General features: G+C 42.3%; 1 pseudogene; it reads left to right on the top strand.

Moving 5' to 3' along the window:
- Positions 1–803: 803 nt before the first annotated feature.
- LOC132537770 (U2 spliceosomal RNA) lies at positions 804–967 on the top strand (annotated as a pseudogene).
- The last annotated feature ends 4560 nt before the right edge of the window (positions 968–5527 follow it).

Raw genomic sequence — 5527 nt, 5'->3', positions numbered from 1 at the left:
GAAAGACAACTGCAGAGGGGAAGACACAGAGGGGAAGAGAAAGATACCTGTAGACCTGCTTAACTGCTTGTGAAGCGATCCCCCTGCAGGTGGGGAGCCAGGGGCTCAAACTGGGATCTTTACAACAGTCCTGTGCTTTGTGCTATGTGCACTTAACCGCTGTGCTACCGCCCGGCCCCCTAAAATTTTATTTATTTACTTTTGCCTCCAGGGTTATTGTCGGGGCTCGGTGTCTGCACTATGAATCCACTGCTTCTGGAGGCTGTTTTTCCGATTTTGTTACCCTTGTTGTTGTCGTTATTATTATTGTTGTCATTGTGTTGGATAGGACAGAGAGAAATCAAGAGAGGAAGGGAAGACTGAGAGGGGGAGAGAAAGATAGACACCTGCAGACCTGCTTCACCGCTTGTAAAGCAACCCCCCTGCAGGTGGGCAGCTGAGGGTTCGAACCGGTATCCTTGTGCCAGTCCTTGTGCTTTGCTCCAGGTGTGCTTATCCTGCTGAATTTTATTTATTTTTATTTGATAGGACAGGGAGAATTTGAGAGGGAAGGAGGAGATAGAATGAGAGTCACCTGCAGCACTTCTTCACTATTTGTAAAGCTTCCCTCACTGCAGGTGGGGACTGGGGATTCGAACCTGGGTCCTCACACATGTTAAAATGTGTGCTCTACAAGGTGCATCATTTCCCAGTCCCTTGGCTGACTTTTCTTTATTATAAATCAGTAGGATTAAGTGACTAAAATGAGAGCACCGTCAAGAACTTAGTGGTGGCTTTCTTAATTTTTTAAAAACTTGATTTAGACTACTTCTTGGTCTTTTGGCTAAGATCAACTGTAGTATCTGTTCTTATCAGTTTAATATCTGATACGTCCTCTATCTGAGGACAATATATTAAAGGGACTTTTGGAATTTGGAGACGGAATAGGGGCTTGCTCTGTCCACTCCATGGGATAAAAACAAACTTGATTTAGGAGAGAGAGGGAACTTAGCACATGTTTCTGGTATATGGGATGCTGGGGATCAAATCTGGGACTTTATGAAGGTGAATCCAGCACTCCAGTCATTACACAACCTCCCATTCACAGCGGTGGCTTTAAATACATGGCCTTTTCCAGTAAATATGCCATCAGTCCACGCAGCGATTTTCAACAGGGAAAGAGGTTTCTTTCAGAAACTGTCTTGACTCCTGGAAAATGTTAAAGCAACTTCAGAGTTCTATTTGGAGCTGTTGTATACAAGGCAGAAATATTATTTGGTATGGGAATAACTCTTACTTAATGAGAATAAAAAACACAGCTAAAGCTCTTATCTTAGTAGGAAATGAAATATCTAGCTCCTAAAATGTCACAGTGAGTTCTGAGTGACAAAAACAAGATGAAAGAGTGAGTAATAGATACCCTAGTCTGTATCACATTTGTTTGCTTGGAACCATGGATTGGCGGGGGGCGGGGGGCAGGGTTTCCTGTAAACTCTGCACTTTTTCTTTTAAAAATTATTTACTTATTGGGAGTCTGGGTGGATAGTGCAGTGGGTTAAGCACACATGGCATGCAAAAACTGGTGTAAGGATCCCAGTTCCAGCCTCTGGCTCCCCACTTGCTAAGGGATCGCTTCATAGGCAGTTGAAGCAGGTCTTCTCTCCCCCTCTCTGTCTTCCCCTTCTCTCTCAATTTCTCTCTGTCCTATCCAACAACAGCAATTGCAACAATAACAACAAGGGCAGCAACACGGGCAACAAAATGGGAAAAAATGGCCTCCAGGAGCAGTGGATTTGTCATAGTGCAGGCACCAAGCCTCAGCAATAAACAAGGATGCAAAAAATTTACTTATTAATATCCTTTATTAATAGGAGTGAACTAGATCATCACTCTGGCACACGCACTGCTAGTGATCAAACTCAGGAACTTGTGTTCTGTCTACTGTGCCACTTCCCAGTGTGTAACTCTGTCTTTTTTTTTTAAATCTCAACAGTCTCCTCTTGATATCTTGTACTACATCATTTCTGGTCAAATGATCAAACACAGCTTTGGAAAGATGATTATCACCTGAATATGAGTCTCCGTAATGGCAGGGGGGTCTGGCCTTATTTTTGTGTGTTCCAGTTAAATGGTGTTGAGGAAACACAATAAAAAAGGTCACCTGCCTTCTGCTCGTCAGCTGAGTTACTTCATTCATATTCACTTTGTATTTGTGGCTTCCTTGCAAAAAGGATGCCAGAAGATCACAAAGAAGTAAGTATATGTTTTGTGTACGTGTGTATGACTATTCTTATTGATGTAGGCCTATCAGATCACGAGATAGAGCCATGTCTGTGGTTGACTTTAACTCTTCACTAGACTTCCTGGCACGAGTTTCTTAATTTTCCTGATTTAGCACCAATTATTTAAAATTATAAGAAATGAGGTTGACTCATAAACCAAACAGCCTATCCCTGCTAACAACTCAGTTCAGTGATAATAGCGGAACAGCAATCTGGGAAGGTTATTCCTCCACTGGAGAAATCTCATGACATCTAAATTGGGAGTTGGTGGCCATGTAAACAAATTCAAATTACCTTCCAGAATAAGCCTCAAAGGACTCATTTGAGAGGTTTCGGCTATAAGATGTGAAGCCAGATTGAAGTAAAAAAAACACCACAGAAATACTGAAATAGCTGAAACAGAGACATAGTCATTACAGGAAACTTAGGAAGGCTCAAAGGAGGGGAGAGAGGGTGAAAGGGAGGGAGGGAGGGAGGGAGAGGGAGAGGGAGAAGCTTCTACAAAGTTGGTGACATTGCCTACCCTGTCAGAAATGTAAATGTTGGTGACAACCTGTGCAGAGGAAGGGGAAGAAATCAGAGGGGCAAAACAAGCAGCCTAGACAGGGACAAAACAGGAAACAGGAGTGCTGATGAAACTGAACTGTAAATCAGGAAGAGATCAAATCCTCTAAGTCACAGAGCTGTTGAAGATAGCATGAGTGGATAAAAATGTGCTAGGACTCAGTGTAAGCTCTGAATTTATAATATAGAAATGGACAGTGGCCTCTCAAGTTTGCTGTTGAGGTTACCCAGAAACAGGCTTCATCTTACTGTAGCTGTACTAGGGATGTTTTATTGTGCTCGACCTGCATCACATCAAATATTGCTTGAACTAAATGGATCCTCAAACTTAATGGGGATTCTGCTGCTATTGCAAATAGAGATGTCTCCTAATAGTGGTGGTTTAAAAGCAGTAGGTACCATTTAGAACCTTGTTTACAATAAGGTAAAAGCACTTAAGTCTCACAAATCTTAGAAAGTAAGTACCAACTTCTGTTTCTAGATGAAGTCTGTGATTGCATGGCATAAAGGTTAAGTGTTCACTACAGAGTAATCTCAAGGCACAGATTTCCCATTCTTAACTCCAGACCCTGTCTTCACTACCAATCCATCTTGCTTCTCATGTTATAGTGCCATTTGCTCTTCTATTGATCTACTCCGTGTTTCCCTACTGGACAGAATGAGCTATGGCTAGTTCACTGCTGTTTTTATTTGATCTGTTTGCCACAGTTGCTGTTATTTATTTTTCCTTTGCTAAAATTTAGAGGGCAAGACAATGGGCAGCACCATATCTAGAATTGAGAGAGCGGGGGGGGGGGGGGAGAGAAAGAGAGAAAGAGAAAGAACTCTGAGATAACTCCCCATGAAAGAGGCTGCAAGGTTGAGTCCTGCCCTTACATGGGAGCATTATGGATGACACTGGGGAAGTTCCATGCATGATAATGGTGCTGTAGAGATACACCCATCCCCCCCCACCCCACCCCGTGCCCCTCTACCTCACCATCTCACTCTCTCTAAAAAAAAAAAAAAAAAAAAGAAGAAGAAGAATAGGATATTGGGTAAAGGAGGCTACTCAGCAGCACTGTGAATGCTTGAGATCCTATGTTCATTCCCTGGTACTGAACTTAAAAAAAGAAAGGGGGGCGGAGGGTAGATAGCATAATGGTTATGCAAACAGATTCTCATGCCTCAGGCTCCAAAGTCCCAGGTTCAAATCCCCACACCACCATAAGCCAGAGCTGAACAGTGCTCTGGTTAAAAAAAAAAGAAAAGAAAAGGGGGAGGGCAAGAAGTCTGGAGATAAAAAAGAAAGTGAAAAAGAGAAAAGGAAAGTGGAAAATGGCACTGAATTTCATTATTGTCTCGATCTCCCTGTTTTTCTCTAATACCTAGTAGCAATGGTAAAGTTTTATATTTTTTTCTTTTTTTTTTAATTGGGGAATTAATGTTTTACATTCAACAGTAAGTACAATGGTTTGTACATGCATAACATTCCCCAGTTTCCCATATAACAATACAACCCCCACTAGGTCCTCTAAATCCTTCTTGGAGCTGTATTCTCCCCGCCCACCCACCCACCCCAGAGTCTTTTACTTTGGTGCAAAGTTTCATCTTAATCACAGTATTTCCCTTCATATTTAATACATTTTAAGTTCGTAAAGTATACCCACATATGACTGGTCATAGTAGAGTCATGAAGTAAGCAAAACAGAGTTATTTCCATTATTCACCAATGCAGTAACTAGATTTTCCTCTTCCTTACATCACTCTGAGGTAGGTGAGACTATTATTACCCTAAGCACATACTCAGCAAAATCATGAAATGCTCATCTCATCTGTCCCAGTGCCTCAAAAACAAGTTGGCATTTACTACTTGCTTTTTGGATGCCTGGGTGGGTGACTGGGTGAGTGAGTGAGTAAGGCTAGTTAAAGGCCCAGGAAAGTTAAAGGAGGGACCAATACCACAACACTGGAATTAAAATGAGGGTTTCCTCACATGTTCTAATTTTCCCCCATTATACCAAGTTGCCTCTCCCTAGAAAGTCACTGTCCAGTTTGCTGAGTGTTGTGTTTGAGTGGACTGTCCGTAAAAGGTGATGTTCAGAGCCTCGTCAATAGGGAGTTTCAGCTGACGCCTGAGCACAACACAGCATGCACCACAAAAGAGCTCACTTGCACTGGCAGCGCTCCCAAGTCTCACATATTAATGCGGTGCCAACAGCTATTGTCCTCAACAAGTGACTGTGCTGGCAACATAGGATCCCCTTAAACAAAGTCCTTTGTAGGAATGGCCGGCAAAGAGTTCCAATTATATCTTGTCCTGACACTGTCATGCAGCTACAGCGTGTGTCACCTGAGAGAACACTCCAGGTGTCTTTATATTGTAATGGCTATTGCAGTCGAACTTGAATGTTTAAATGTTTGAATAAGGACATGCCAGAGAAGCAGTGGACCCTGGGATTCAGTGCATTTTCTGTCTTCTGTAAGAGCTGAGACATGAGCAGCAGCCAGAAAAACCTGAAATGCATTAGAGAGTACATTTTATGCCCCAATTACAAATCCATCCAGATTCAGTGTGAGGTCTCAAGTGTCTAAAGTGAAGGTGCATCATTTGTCAGACGGCAGAGGCAGAAGTTCTTGATTTCCTTTAAGTCAGCTTGTTAGTCAAGATGTTAGTTATGTACGCTAAGTCCTGTATGAGTCACGAAACTGGTGGGAAAATA

The sequence above is a fragment of the Erinaceus europaeus genome, chromosome 3 (genome assembly GCF_950295315.1).
Source record: "Erinaceus europaeus chromosome 3, mEriEur2.1, whole genome shotgun sequence".
NCBI lineage: Eukaryota > Metazoa > Chordata > Mammalia > Eulipotyphla > Erinaceidae > Erinaceus > Erinaceus europaeus.
The sequence above is the reverse complement of the archived record's forward strand: the minus strand, read 5'-3'. Positions and strand labels throughout refer to the sequence as shown.